Below are 15,653 nucleotides of genomic sequence, written 5' to 3'. Positions count from 1 at the left end.
CGCAGTCTTCTCCTTGCCCTGGTATGTGGGAACAGTGGAGTCAATGTAAGATACAGAATCTAGGTGCCGAGATTCTGAGGTGACATAGTTGGATTCTTCTATCCCATTCCAGGTCTGAGCCTCCTTTTAAAGAACTGTTGAGAGTTATTGTATTAATATTATGTAGAAATGCCAAAAGTATTCTTAAATATCCGACTGTTGGGGGTTTTATGGGGTGAATAAATGAAAACTCTTTTTTTCCCCCTCTGGAGTTATGAACTAATTGAGAAATAGATACAGAAGTCAGATGGAGATTAAAAGGCCAGCTTTCGTGCTAATAAGCTCATCAGAGAATGTAGTTTTAGCTTTGATGCCAGAAGGACTTACTAACCATTTTCACCCTGATTTAGGAGGATTTCCATGCTCTGTTAGTTTTATACTGCTGTGTAACAGATTAGGGCAAACGTAGACACTTAAGGCCAGAGAAGGCAATGGCACCCCACTCCAGTACTCTTGCCTGGAAAATCCCGTGGATGGAGGAGCCTGGAAGGCTGTAGTCCATGGGGTCGCTGAGGGTCGGACACGACTGAGCGACTTCACTTTCACTTTTCACTTTCATGCATTGGAGAAGGCAATGGCACCCCACTCCAGTGTTCTTGCCTGGAGAATCCCAGGGACGGGGGATCCTGGTGGGCTGCCGTCTCTGGGGTCGCACAGAGTTGGACACGACTGAGGCGACTTAGCAGCAGCAGCTGCAGACATTTAAGGCAGGATTGGTTTATTACATCATTGTTGTGTAGGTAAGACATCCGGGAGGGCCTGGCAAAGGTTCGTGATCAGGATATCAAAGGCTAAAAAGTCAGAGTGTCGACCAGGCTGGGTTCTGGATCTGGGGAAGAGTTTGCTTACACACTCATTCAAATCTTGGCAAAGAATAAGTTCACTGTGGTTGTAGGACTGAGACTCCAGTTTCCTTGCTGGTCATAGGGTGGGGGCCATTCTCACCTCTGAGGTGGCATACATTCCTTGGCACAGGGCCCCTCATCTTCGAAGACAGCATGGGATCCCTCTTCTATCTCAATGACTTCCCCTTTGCACTCTCCTGTCAGCTGGAGAAAGCACTGTGGATTAAGAGCTCATGTGATTAGATGTTTGTGTGTGTGTGTTAGTTGCTCAGTTATGTCCTCCTCTTTATAACCCCACGCACCTGCCAGGCTTGCCAGGCTTCTCTGTCCATGGAATTCTTCAGGCAAGAATACTGGAGTGGGTTGCCATTCCCTTTTCCAGGGACTCTTTTCAACCCAGGGATCAAACCCCGGTTCTTCTGCACTGCAGGCAGATTCTTTACCATCTGAGCCACCAGAGAAACCCACAGTTAGATGAGAGATGAGATATCTCACCTTATCTCTTAAGATCAACTGTGCCGTGTAAGGTAAGAGTCATGGGAGTGGTCGCTCATCGTGGTCCAAGTTCTGGGGGTCAGGGTGCTGTATCTTTGGCCATTTTAGAGACCCTGCCCCCCGACACCATCTTGGTCTTCGGTAGCACAGGCCTCCTTGGTGAGGACAGGGTCTGCTCTACTTGCTACACCAGAGAGAGTGAAACAGAGTGCAGTTCCCTTGAAGAAAGTCTTCAAACAAAAGAAACCTTTGAAGAAGGTTTCAAACAAGAGAGAAAAGGGGCCGAGCCAAGCCAAGGGAACTCAGTCCCTTCTGCTGAGTCCGCTGGGCGAGGGAACTCAGTCCCACCTGCCGAGCCCACCGAGCCTGCCAGTGAGGGGACCCGGTGCCCTCTGCCGAGCCCGCCCGGTGAAGGGACCCGGTGCCTCCTGCCGAGCCTGCCCGGTGAGGGGACCTGGTGCTTCTTGACAAGCCCGCCCGGTGAGGGGACTCGGTCCCTTCTGCCAAGCCAGCAGGGCGAGGGGACCTGGTGCCCCCTGCAGAGTCCACTGGGTGAGCTCCTGCCCAGCTGTGCTTGGCGTGGGGAGGCGCAGGAGTGTTACTCTGGCTGGTGTTCTTCTATGAGGAATGTGAGGCCAGGAAAATGGGCCTTGCCCCTCTGCTGATTTACAGAGGGTTAAGAATTCGACACAGCTTACATAGGGAGAATCCTGGAGCGAGGTTGCTTCAGGCGTCAGGCATCCTTTTCCCAGCAACACGCAAAGGATTCTGGTGCGAGTTTCAGAGTGTGGATTTTTTTCCCCACATGGAATTCTCTGACACCAGCTCGGTGTCTTACAATTCAACTCAAGTCTGGCACTGTCTGCCTGGAATTGGCATCAGGTCCCACAGGCTAGGGGCTCCGTCCCACAGGCCTGCTCTCTGCGTTCGATGGAGCAAGTCCAGCTTGTTTCTGCGCTTCTGATGAGTGGAGGTTCATGAATCAGAGGTTCTCCCCGACTCCTTCCTTCCTGGGTTCAGTAGGTTTGTTACAGTGGCTCAGAGAACTCAGGAGGCCAGCTTACTGACTAGACTACTGCTGTATCACCAGGAGCATTTCAGGGTGTGGATCAAAAGTGAGACACAGAGCTACATGGTACAAGGTCCCAAACCAGTGGTGCCTCCCCAGGGCTCCGGGGCCTGGCCTGGGGGCACGTGGAGCGTTCTGGTTTACCAGCCTGGAACCTTCTGTGTCTCCTCCATTTTGAATTTTTATGGCGGTTTCATCCCATTGGTGTGACTCATTGAGTTGTTGGCCATTGGCGATTGATTCAATTTCCAGCCCCTCTCCCAGCCCCACTGGAAATTAGGAGTTTCGGGTGCAGTGAGGGTGTGGCTGAAAGTTCGGCCCTCTGTTCCTGGTTTTTTTCTGGTTTCCCTGGTAACCAACTCCCATCCGTAGATGACCCCAAAGCCACTTCTATAACATAACAAAAGAAGCTTTATGGGTCTCGGGAAATTCCAGGGGTGTTAGGAGCCCTGTGCCAGGAAAGTGAAAGTGAAGTCGTTCAGTTGTGTCCGACTCTTTGTGACCCCATAGACTGTGGCCTACTGGGCTTCTCCATCTGTCCATGGGATTTTCCAGGCAAGAGTACTGGAGCGGGTTGCCATTTCCTTCTCCAGGGGGATCTTCCCGACCCAGGGATCGAACCTGGGCCTCCCGCATTGTAGGCAGATGCTCTTACCATCTGAGCCACCAGGGAAGTCCGTAAGACCATGACCAAACCCATCTTTCTTATTCTGAGTCACAATGTCACGCGCATGTACCCAGGCTTGCTCTTTTCCTGCTCTAGTTTCCTTGGCACATCAGCTTTCCATCCACAGACTTACTACCACGTGGTTTGCAAGATGGCTGCCTCAGGACCAGATAGCATGTTTCTACTCAATCACATTAAAAATTTTATTTTGTGAGGTATATTCGGTATTGTTGTTGTCGTTTAGTCGCTAAGTTGTGTCTGACTCTTGCGACCCCGTGGACTGTAGCCTGCCAGGCTCCTCTGTCCAGGGGGTATTCCAGGCAAGAATACTGGAGTGGGTTGTCATTTCCCTCTCCAGGGAATCTTCCTGACTCGAATCATGTCCTGAATCGAACGCATGTCTCCTGCATAGCAGGCAGATTTTTTACCACTGAGCCATCTTGGAAGCCCCTTGACTCTGTCAGAGGAGGTTAGTTTACATACGATGGTCACCAACACCAGTAGTGTATTCTTACCCTCTCCAAGGCTGTGGCTGCCTGGGCATTTCTCCAGACATGAGGGTTTTTTAAGGGGAACAGACATGACATTGCTCTTCAGAGCTTTGGCCTCCAGTCACAACCCACTGGCTCTAACAAGTCACCCTGCCCCACCCACCTGGAAGAGGGCCTGGGACGCACTGTTTGATCCCCAGGACGGCGAGGGGGTGGGTAAGTCGATGAGCCATGCCGTGTGCAGATGCCCTCGGACTGCCTGTTGGCTCCGTAGGATGACAGGCATCCCTGGGATTTACATGCAGGCAGCCTTGCTCTTTGGGGACCACATCTCTAGTGATGCTCGTATTGCATCCAACAAAGATGGAGCCCATGATTTGTTAAGTGACTTGCCTAAAACCACAAAGAGTGGAGTGAATGAGCCTGGGCTTGGGACAATTTGTAAATATTTATATAACATAAGGAAAGCCTGGCAGATCAGCGGTAAAGAATCCGCCTGCCAATGCAGGAGACATGGGTTCCATCCCTGGGTTGGAAAGATCCCTTGGAGAAGGAAATGGCAACCCACTCTAGTATTCTTGCCTGGAGAATCCCACAGACAGAGGAGCCTGGTGGGCTACAGTCCATGGAGTTGCAAGAGTCGGCCACGACTTAGCAACTAAACAACATCATGTAGAGCAAAAGTAATTCTTCCCAGGTGTCCAGCAGGAAATCTGAGCAGTTAGCAAGGAAGGATAATTGCTTGGGATTGAGCAGGGCTGACCTTGGTTCCAAAGGAGCTTTTGGAAGTGGGCGGCCTCTCCCTTCCCAGCTGTGGGCGGGCTCTTGCTGGGCTGGGCTGACTGTCGCTTGATTGGACGCTGTAGGAAACTTGGTCAGATTTTGGACTGGATCTCATTTTCCTGCTCTGAGTTGGACTTTGGCCTCTGGTAAAGAGCAGCAGCCTCTTTTCATCTGGCGGATCCACAGGCTTTCCGATAGAGCCTCTAAAACCAAGGGACACTTTTGTTCTTTGGCCTTTCCCTCCCAAGGAAACAGCAGAAATGTTTATTTGCCTTTGGAACCAAAGGAGCTTGGCTGTAGCTGACAAATAACATGTTACCCTAGGCTTATCAATGCGGTGATAACTTGGGGACTTTAGAACCCGCCAAATGCTTAAGACAGGGTGATGACAGTCTCAATCTGGCAATGATGTTCAATTCGTGGGGGAATTAGTCACTTTGGGTTGGAGAAAGGGGCTGGTGGTGAAAGCCAAGGGCTCCAGAGACCTCTGCGTGTGCCTGGCATGAATCAAGGCAGGGTTTTGAAGAGCACCTTTGGCAGGGGGGCTTCTGTTTCTCACAGGGTTTCTTTGAGCTAGTCCCCACAGCAGTGGGGTCAGCAAAATAATTATTATTTCAAGAAGATAAAAGCTCTTGTTTGGGGAACTGTATGTTATTCTCAGCTCTGTGGCTTCAACTGTGATTTCCGGCTCTTAGCATTACTGGTGAAGGTCACTGGGGTACTAGTCATGCACACCAGCGTCTTGCCTGAGTAGTCAGGGGAGCGGGGGAGGGCCAGGTGGTGGCTGAGAGTGCCTGGCGGTGTGTGGTGTTTGTGTGTGTGAACGCGTGTCTGCCTGTGACATGCCTGTACTAGTGCATAGCGTGTGCACAGTGCAGTCCTGAGAAATAACCCAGGGGGACTAACGTTACACGGATGCCACGCTGTGCTGTGCTGAGTCGCTCAGTCGTGTCCGACTCTGCGACCCCATGGACTGCAGCCCACCAGGCTCCTCTGTCCATGGGAGTCTCCAGGCCAGAGTACTGGAGCGGGTTGCCATGCCCTCCTCCAGGGGATCTTCCCAACTTAGGGACTGAACCCAGGTCTCCCACATTGCAGGCAGATTCTTTACCGTCTGAGCCACCTGTTCTGTGGATTTTGATCAGAGAGAAGACCCTGGTTTTAATGTGAGCAGTTTGCTTTCTTACTTTTCCTAAGGGGCTGGAAGGGGATGGGAGGTAAATGTTTCTGAGATTTGTTTATTTATGGCTGCCCTAGGTCTCCGTTGCTGCCTTTCTCTAGCTGTGGCAGGCGGGGCTGCTCTCAGCTGCGGTGCCCGGACTTATCATTGCGGTGGCTTCTCCTGCTGCAGAGCAGGGGCTCCAGAGCATGTGTGGCTCGCGGGCTTAGCTGTTCTGCGGCATGTAGGATCTTTCTGGGCTTGGGATCAAACCAATGTCTCCTGCATTGACAGGTGGACTCTTTACCACTGAGCCTGGGGAAACGCTGGTAACTGATTTTAAATGCAGAGAAGGCATATATTTTTAAAGCTTTCTTGATTAGGTTCAGAACAGCTGAAATTATTGAAGAATATTGTCCCTAATGTTCATTTGGCACAAACTATATAAGTGACATCCACCAAACAGACTACACGGCATCTCTTAATGCCAGCCGTGACACAGTCTGTCCATGATGAAAGAAAGTGAAAGTCGCTCAGTTGGGTCCGACTCTTTGCAACCCCATGGACTGTACAGCCTATGGACTTCTCCAGGCCAGAATGCTGGAGTGGGTAGCCGTTCCCTTCTCCAGGGGATCTTCCCAATCCAGGGATTAAACCCAGGTCTCCTGCATTGCAGGCGGATACTCTACCGGCTGAGCTACCAGGGAAGCCCTTGTCCATGATGGTCGGATGGTCCTTCTTTTCTCCCTTCCTCTGACGCAGTCTTGCCCGGCTTTGGCTCTGTGGACGTTTTGGGCTGGAGATTGTTTTGAGACCTGTCCTGTGCGTTGTGGGATGTTTAGCAGCTCCCCTGGCCTCACTAGATGCCAGTATCATCAGTGTCTCCCGTATGAGAGCCAATAACATATCCAGACATTTTTACACGTCTTCTCGAGGGCAAAACTGTCCCAGCTAAGAAACTTGACTCTGCTGGGATTTAAGGGATCAGTTGTGCCACAGGTCGCAAGGGCCGCATCCTGGCCCCCTGGATGAATCTTCCTCACAGGCTCTTTAGGGCCAGTGCTGTTCCCGCTCAGAGTTCTCTTCTCTCAGATGGGTCCGTAACGAGGGCTTTAGAAACCTTATACTCCGGAAATGAGACTGCTGTCTGTGTGCCGAGTCATGTCTGACTCTTCGAGACCCCAAGTTCTCCAGGCAAGAATACTGGAGTGGGTCATGCCCTCCTCCAGGGGATCTTCTCAACCCAGGGATGGAACCCAGGTCTCCTGCTTGGCAGGTGGGTTCTTTACCACTGGCGCCACCTGGGAAGCCCAGGAATAAGATCATTCTAGCTATTAAGGGAACATGCCTGGAGTCTTGATTCTGATGATATACCCAAAGATAGTTGGTTCCACTATTCTTCAGCAGGCAAACCATCTCAGCACTATCTCTAGCTAGCCCATTGGGGATTAATCTAATGTATGATTTTTCCTCTTTCTTGTCAATCTTTTATAACTGGCCAATGTCCCTTAGGTGTCTCCTGTTGCCATCTGAGATGAATATTTTAATGGCCCTTAAAATGCATCTTCACAGTTTCCTAAAACAGCAAGACTATCAAATTGCCTAAAATATAACTACTTAAAATACTGCCTGGATAATGTTTACCTTTTAAACATTTTTAAGGTAGCTTTAACAGAGTCTCTTTTCGTCTTTCTGGCAAACTTTGATCACAGGAAGCTTCTGGGAATCTGACTGCTACTTTGGGATGGGCATTCATTTACAAACTTCTGTATGCAAGGATCTTTATAGGGAGACTTGTCATTTGTCCAGTGGGATTTGGTTGAGGCAGGCTGAGTATTGTGGGACTCAGTATGGAAGTCTGGAGATAAGGTGTGCATGTGTTTTGAGGATTTACTGTGTGCTGGACACTGGGTTGTGGGCTTTACCTAGAGTATGCTCTCAAGGTCTCAAAGTAAGCTCTTCGGTTTCTCCAGTAGTCATGTATGGATGTGAGAGTTGGACCATAAGGAAAGCTGAGCGCTGAAGAATTGATGCTTTTGAACTGTGGTGTTGGAGAAGACTCTTCAGAGTCCCTTGGACTCCAAGGATATCAAACTAGTCAATCCTAAAGGAAATCAGTCCACAATATTCATTGGAAGGATAGACGCTGAAGCGCCAATACTTTGGCCACCTGATGCAAAGAACTGACTCACTGGAAAAGACCCTGATGCTGGGAAAGGTTGAACGCAGGAGGAGAAGGGGACGACAGAGGATGAGATGGTTGAGTGGCATCGCTGACGTGATGGACATGAGTTTGAGCAGGCTCCAGGAGTTGGTGATGGACAGGGAATTCTGGCGTGCTGCAGTCCATGGGGTTGCAAAGAGTCAGACATGAGTGAGTGACTGAACTGAACTGAAGCTTTCAAGGGATAATTCTTACCTTCTTAATTGTGAGATTGGAAAGCTTGAACTGGTTCTGTGAGCTCTCCAAGATCACTCAGTCCATAAGTGACAGCAGAGATTCCAAACCAAATCTCCCATCCCAGTGAGCACACGTAGACTTCGCTTTCCCACCATCCTTCCTTCCCTCTTGCTCTTGTAAGGCAGGGATAGTGTCCGATGGTTCAGAAGAGTCTCTCATGAAAGCTTTAGTAAGACCTGGGGACAGACAAAGATGGCTAGTTGAGAAAAAAACCTAATATTGGCCCTGTCTTTATTTGCAACCAAAGGGTTTTGGTTTTCCAGCTTTATCTCATCTGTGGACACTTTGAACTGGCCTGTTGCCTCAGATTCTTCTCTCTGCACTGGCTCTAGCTCCCGAATCTGGCTTTTTGTTGTCAGACATCTCTTGCTTGATGTTCTCTTCTGCAGATTAATCTAGGGCTGAAGCCCCCTTGCTCATGTCTGCTGTGTGATTAATGTGAAGGTGAACTTGTAGAAGAGGGCCTTGTACTGTCCTGGCGGCTGACTGGTCTGGGCCCACCTCTGCAAGTGGAGTTGCCAGGCAGACTGCGTTCTCCACTCTTCCATTCATTTCTGTCCTGTGTGCAGCCCACTCGATATTGACAGTAAGAGGAACACACAGCTCTAAGCCCAGCTTCTTGGCACATGGTCTTGTCTTCCTAAGGCAACTCTCCTTTTTCTGGATTCATCAGATTGCCTCAGTGGTTTTGAGAAGCTGGGCTTTGAGGGCATTAATGTCAAGATTTTAATTCCCACTGAGGATTTAACTAGTCTTAAACTCGTGGAAGGGCTTCCCTGATGGCTCAGTGGTAAAGAATCTGCCTGCAAATGCAGGAGATGCAGGAGACATGGATTCGATCCCTGGTTTGGGAAAGCTCCCTGGAGAGGGAAATGGCAGCCCACTCCAGTATTCTTGCCTGGAGAATCCCATGGACAGAGGAGCCTGGTGGGCTACCGTCCATGCGGTTGCTAAAGAGTCAGACATGACTTAGTGACTAAATACCAAGGACAAACTCCAGGAAAGTGGTGGGAGAAGCTCTTCCTAAACCACCCTCCAGTCGAGGAAAGTCTCTGGAATGTTTGTATGGATATTCCTTATCCGCTGGGTCACGCCCATGAAAGAGATGGTTGCTTCCTAGAATCCCAGGGATTTGGGGAAGAAAACATTTTATTATTTGTTTGTTTTCTTGGCCAAGTCACGCAGCACGTGGGATCCTAGTTCCCTGACCAGGCATCGAACCTGGGCCCCCCCACATCGGACCCATGGAGTCTTAACCTCTGGGCCACCAGGAAAGTCCCACAAAAACATTTTATATCTTTGCATTTTGAAAGTACTGACAATCCAGTAGTGCCTTAGTGTGTATGGTAACTGGTTTTTAAAACTTCCAGGCACTTCTGAGTTATGAATTTAGTCCAAGAATTTTATTAGTACTCATAGTTTTATTAGTATCATAAAACCAGCCTAAGAGGTGGATGATTTCCCATGTTCACCCTTCATCACCAATTTTCACAGGGTGGTTTGGGTCTTTGGAGGACACTCATATAATAGAATAATAATCCTTTACCCTTTTATAGAATTCTCCTCTTTTTTGATATTACATTTATCAATATTAAAAAAAAGGACACCTTTTTTTCTTTTACACTTAGCCTCATGCTAGTTCTGGGAACCAAGCAAGTAATAAAGCACTCTGGAGTAGCTTCTGACAAGTTGCTATTCCGTCACCAAGTCACGTCTGACTCTTCGCAACCCCGTGGACTGCAGCACGCCAGGCTTCTCTGTCCCTCGCTACCTCCCGGAGTTTGCCCAAGTTCATGTCCATTGAATCGGTGATGCCATCCAACCATCTCATCCTCTGTTGCCCTCTTCTCCTTCTGCCTTCAATCTTTCACAGCATCAGGGTCTCTGACAAATTAGGCTCCTAAAAACTGAGGGATGCCATGGTTGACCTGAGTCTGCGCAGTGCAGAGCGGGGTGTGTGGTCTGTGACTGGTATGTCAGTGGTCGTTGATAAATTCTAAGCCACTTCTGAACTTCTTGTTTTAGGAGAGGGAGAGTGTTTAGGATACGTCATTATTGACAGGTGTGCTGGTGCTCTGAACCTTAACCCCAGAGAGGCTGCTCCCTTGGGGGTGACAGCATGCTAGCTATGGTATGGTCGCCCTACTGAGCAGGCTCTGATGGCTTTGAGTAAGAAAGGGCTCCTGAATTGATGGAGCCCAGGAAATGTATATTCTTGTTGGAGGAAGTACACTTTATTTCGGGAGAGAAAATACTTTGAATTTTATTGATATTTTCTGAGAAGAGCTGCGTTTATGCATCGTAGCATTTTAACTTAATGATTTTGTGCTGTATCTTGAAAGTTTGCTGCTGAGTTTAGTCTCTTGTTAAAACAGAGCTGTGGTTCTCACCCTGTGGATGCGGTTCCCTGAATCTTTCCTTGCATCAAGCATTGTTGGTAGACAGAATACTGCTGTGCTCAGTCGCTCAGTCGTGTCCAACTCTTTGAGAATCCATGGGCTGTAGCCCACCAGGCTCCTCTGTCCATGGAGACTCTCCAGGCAAGAATGCTGGAGTGGCTTGCCATGCCCTTCTCCAGGGGATCTTCCCAAGCCAGGGATCGAACCCAGGTCTCCGGCATTACAGGCGGATTCTTTACCAGCTGAGCCACCCGGGAAGCCCAAGAATACTGGAATGGGTAGCCTATCCCTTCTCCAGGGGATCTTCCCGACCCAAGGACTGAGCCCTGGTCTCCTGCTTAGCAGGCAGATTCTTTACCATCACCAGGAAATCGGGTAATCATCAGTAATCCACTCAAGTTCATTTAAAAATATGATTCCTGGATTCATAGTTCCTTTTTTTCTTTATATGTTTTCATAATCAGTGGCACCTCAGTTCAGTTCAGTTCAGTCACTCATTCTTGTCCGACTCTTTGCGACCCCATGAATCACAGCACGCCAGGCCTCCCTGTCCATCACCAACTCCCGGAGTTCACCCAAACTCATGTCCATCGAGTTGGTGATGCCATCCAGCCAACTCATCAATGGTACCTAATGTCCTATTCATGTGTGGGAATTGAGGATTTTTTTTTTTTTAATGTTTGCAAGGGATTTCCATCATCAGAAAAGCTGACTATAAAAGTAGAGAGCAAGCCTGTCTTTTCAGATCAGCATATTTCCGTAGAATTAACAGTTTTGTCCTGGCCATAGTCACTGTTTCAGAGAAGGTCTTTTTTTCATTTAAGGTGACCCCAAGAGTATGTTGGATTCTTTAGAGCCTCCTTTAACTTTTTCTTTATGCCTGTTTTGTTCTAGTGTGGTAAAAATATACATAACATAAAATTTGCCATTTTAACCATTTTTTAAAATTAATTAAAAAAAATTTATTGGCCACACCACACGACATTAGGGGGATCTTAGTTCCCTGACCAGGGATTGAACCTGTGCCCCGTGCTGGGGAAGCTCAGAGTCTTAACTGCTGGGCCGCAGCGGAAGTCTCCCATTTCAACCATTTTTAACGGACACTGCAGTGGCATTAAGTGCACTGGCTCTGTTGTGCAGTCGTCGTCACCATCTGTCTCCACTGTAACTGAAACTCTGCCCACTGAACAGTAGCTCCTCCTTCTCCCCAACCCCCAGCAGTCTCTACTGCACTTTCTTTCTCTATGAATTTGGCTGCTCTAGAAACTCCCAAGGGACTCGCACAGTACCTGTCCTTTCCTGACCGGTGTATTTCCCTTAACACGATGTCTGTAAGGATTCGCGCATGTTGTGGCGGCTGTCATCCTTACCTTCCTTTTTAAGGCGGAATGTGTTCCCCGGTAGATATGGACGACGTACTGCTTATCCAGTCATCCGTCTGTCGGTGGACTCGGGTTGCTCGGCCTTTCAGCAATTGGGTATAATGCCACTTTGACCGTGGATACGCAAGTGTCTGTTCGAGGCCCTGTCTTTAATTCCTTTGGGTGTACAGCCAGGGATGGGATGACAGACCATGTGGGGATTCTGTTTCATTTTTCGAGGAGCTGCACTCTTTCCCCTTCCCACCAGCGAAGGCTTCCAGCTGCTGCACGTCTTCACCAGCGCTTGTTCTTTCCTTTTTCTTTAACTTTTATAGGCCACAGAGACTGACGTGCTGGCTGTCCCCTTCAGGCGTGGGGGACAGAGTGGACAGGATGGGCCCCGCCCACCTCCTTTCCACCTGCCCCCGACCCTCCCCTCCGGCCAAGTCTCCATCCCCGGGCGTGTCCCCACCCTGCGCCCCTGGCCCTGGCTGCCTGCCTGGGCCTCTGTGGGCCGCTGACGCCTGGTTTCCGCCTGGCCCTGCCGCTCTGAAAGCCTTGCCTTCGCCTCATAGGGATTCAGTCTCCAGCTGCTCACAGTGCCCGCTCCTTCATACCTCTCCCCAGGTCAGCTGCCTAATCAGTAATCAAATAAGGCCTCCTGTGTTCTCCGCATGGTGGGGGTATATGACAGTAAAGATGGACAGTCCCTTCTCCCAAGGAGGAAACAGGCGTGATGAAGACCAGTGTCCATCATGAGGCCAGGGCCGGGCAGATGGCCTTGGAAGTCATTCAGCCTCAGGGCATAAGCCTTGAGCTGTCACTTCCCAGCCATGTGACCCCGGGCAGCGCCTCAGGTTCCTTGTTTGAAAAATGGAGATTAAAAACAGGAGCTACTGCTTTGGGCACTTGGTTGATGCATGAGAGCAATGCCTGGCACCCGCGTAGCACCTAGTAGATGTCACTTACTGTTTAGCTTCGGGAGCTCAGGGTGGGGCCTTGTGAATTTCCAGCTTGTGTATTTGACGTCACACGTCTTCAGTGATGCACCTGTCTTATGTAGCTAATGGATTATTCTCTTTAATTAAAACATAAAGGCTTTGAAGCTAAGGGATACTCTGCCTTTCTTTTACTTTTCTTCTTTTTCTGTGAGATCTTTGCTTCCTAACCAGGGATTGAACCCAGGTGCCCTGCAGTGGAAGTGCAAATTTCTAACTGCTGGACTGCCAGAGAATTCTCCTCTGCCTTCCTTTCTCTGTCTGCCTCTGGGACCTGCTGAGTACCAAGTGCTTTGCCCGCATAGTCACTCAGTCGTGTCCAGCTCGTTGTGAGCCCGTGGACCATGGCCCGCCAGACTCCTCTGTCCATGGGATTCTCCAGACAAGAAGGTAGCTATTTCTTTCTCCAGGGCATCTTCCTGACCCAGGGATTGTGCCCGGGTCTCCTGCATTGCAGGTGGATTCGGAGTGGGTTGCCATTTCTTTCTCCAGGGTATCTTTCCAAAGCCAGGGATCAAACCTTCATCTCTTGCATCTTCTGCATTGGCAGGCGGATTCTTTACCACTGAGCCACCTGGGAAGTGCTTCCAAGGCATTCAATAAGTACATATTGATGGTGAATTGGAAAGAGAAACAAACAGATTCCTTTCCACACACCCAATATGTGCAGGCTATGCAGTGGTCCCAGTGAACCTGACTGAAGAAGGGATGCTTACTAAGGCAGCCTTTGGCACTACCCTTTGAGGGATGGACGTGGAGGTGGGTGGGGCTGGGGAGATGAAGCAGACGAGCAGTAACAGACAAAGGGACTCTGATGGACAGGAGGAGTTGGGCCTGGGACGGAGCTCCAGCATCAGTTATTACCTTTGGAGGAAAAGATGCACTGGCCATGAATCAGCAAAGGGAGAATCCGGAAGGTCTGAGTGAGCTCCCGCTGTTCGTCTGAGCGAGGGGGGAGGCTGTGTCATTCATTAGTTGCAGCTGCTCAGGCAGATGTGTCCGTGGTGTTCCACCACAGAACACGGAGACACGAGGGTGAAAAGAAAGTCAAAGGAGGAAAATGAATCTATGTTAGCTACACGTTGGCTGCCTCTTCACTTGCATGTGCTCTTACTAGACCTAGACACACAGGGCCGTACATATTTTTATAAAGCAGCAAGGAGTTCCAAGACTTTCCTCCCTAAAGATACCTGGCTCCTCAAATGTCAGCTTGGGACCCCCCTGGAAGATGGATTTTGCTGTGCTGCTGTTCAGAGACTGCGTTCTTGCCACCAGGGCTCCACTTAGACTGAGCAATGTCCCTTGGGTTAGTTTTTTTCCAGTCCTTGGCAGAAGTGAATTTTACTGTAAACAACACCAACACCATTTCTACCTGCGCCTGGGGAATAGTTGAAGGGCTTGTGTTAGATTGTTATGATTCATATTTGGCTGTCTCCACATCCACATTCCGCACCCACCTCTCTTCTGTCTCACGGTTAAATACAGATGAACGTGATCCGCATCTCGTATCAGCTACCGGGGATCTTCCCTTGCAATTCGATCAACGCTTTACACTTTAGTTTGAACATGTAGAAACAGGAATCTAGAGCTTGAAGTTAAGAAAAAAAAGCAAAGGAATTTATGTGTGATTTTTAAGGGTAGCACAGGATAGCACAGAAGCTTCTGTGTGATTTTTTTTTTTTTCAAAATGAATTTTATCAAGGACGGTAACAGAGTTGGCACCAAAACTAACAAGAAAGCAAACATCAACATTTGAAACAAAACGCGTGCCATCTAAGTGCCATATGGCATGCTGGCCGTGTTAGCACCATTTTCTTTTTGGCTTTCATCCTTTTCCTGACATCGCTGTCTGCTTCTTGCCTCTGTTGCTCTTTAAAAAAAGTCTCAATTGTCCTTAGCCCTTTGATTCTGTATGTCCAGTGGGTGTCTTTCTCTCCTGCCTTCCCTTTGGAGGCCTGTCAACTTTTCCTCCAGGGAAGAAGGGGAAGAAGACCTGTCCAGATGGCCGGATAAACATGTGACACCTGCTTCTAGGAGCCTCTCCAGGGGGTAGTTGGAGGGTTAGATGAGACCGCTCTCTGCCTGAAAAATGGGCATGCTGCTTTCTGTCTCTTTTCTAGTGTTTTAAAAAAGTGATCATGTCTTTAGCTTTAATAATATTTTGAGAAATATCTTGAATTCAGGTTCTCTCCCATTATTAGGGAAACAGCAACAGGAAAAGAACTCACCAACCAGACTGTGAGGAAAGTTCCTCTTGGTCAAATTGTTTTAAACAATGAGTGGAAGAGGTGTGGGAGATTAAGGAACGAAATTCTGGTTCCAAACTAAGAGTCGTGGAGATGAAGTGTACAGCGGGGGGAATACAGTCAGGAATACTGGCATGTCTCCATGTGGCGACAGATGGTAGCTAGATGTGGCGCGGTGATCCCTTTGTAATATAAGAGATATCGAACTGCTGGACTGTGCGCCCGGAACTAATCTAAGTGTTGTAGGTCGACTACGCTTCAAAAATTCATTAAAAAAATTAGCTTTTCACAATTAAAAGTAAGATCCTTGATGATACTGTTTGGGGAGAAATCTCTGCGTCCGCAGGGGAAATTCTAAAGGCCTGTGTATTTGGCCCAAAGGGCAGCCCTCTTTCATCTCCAGATTTCTGCATGTTTGTGCGCGCGCTCAGTCGCTCAGTCGCTCAGTGGCGTCAGGCTCTCTGCGACCCCACAGACTGTAGCCCGCCAGGCTCCTCTGTCCAAGGAATTTTCCAGGCAAGAATACTGGAGTGGGTTGCCATTTCCTACTCTAGGGATCTTCCCGACCCAGGGGTTGAACCCCGTCTCCTGTGTCTCCAGCATTGGCAGGTGGATTCTTTACCACTGAGTCACCTGGGAA

At 49.1% G+C, this 15,653-nt stretch overlaps 1 protein-coding gene and 1 non-coding gene across 2 annotated transcripts in view; one reads left to right on the top strand and one right to left on the bottom strand.

Annotated features, from left to right (window-relative positions):
* Nucleotides 1-15,653, top strand: part of KCNK10 (potassium two pore domain channel subfamily K member 10) — a 156,567-nt gene that overhangs the window by 116,994 nt on the left and 23,920 nt on the right. The gene's annotated exons all lie outside the window — the stretch shown is intronic.
* Nucleotides 3,049-3,121, bottom strand: TRNAC-ACA (transfer RNA cysteine (anticodon ACA)). The gene has a single exon. It is a non-coding gene; the product is annotated as a tRNA-Cys (tRNA).

Source organism: Bos taurus, chromosome 10 (assembly GCF_002263795.3).
Source record: "Bos taurus isolate L1 Dominette 01449 registration number 42190680 breed Hereford chromosome 10, ARS-UCD2.0, whole genome shotgun sequence".
Classification (NCBI taxonomy): domain Eukaryota; kingdom Metazoa; phylum Chordata; class Mammalia; order Artiodactyla; family Bovidae; genus Bos; species Bos taurus.
The sequence above is the reverse complement of the archived record's forward strand: the minus strand, read 5'-3'. Positions and strand labels throughout refer to the sequence as shown.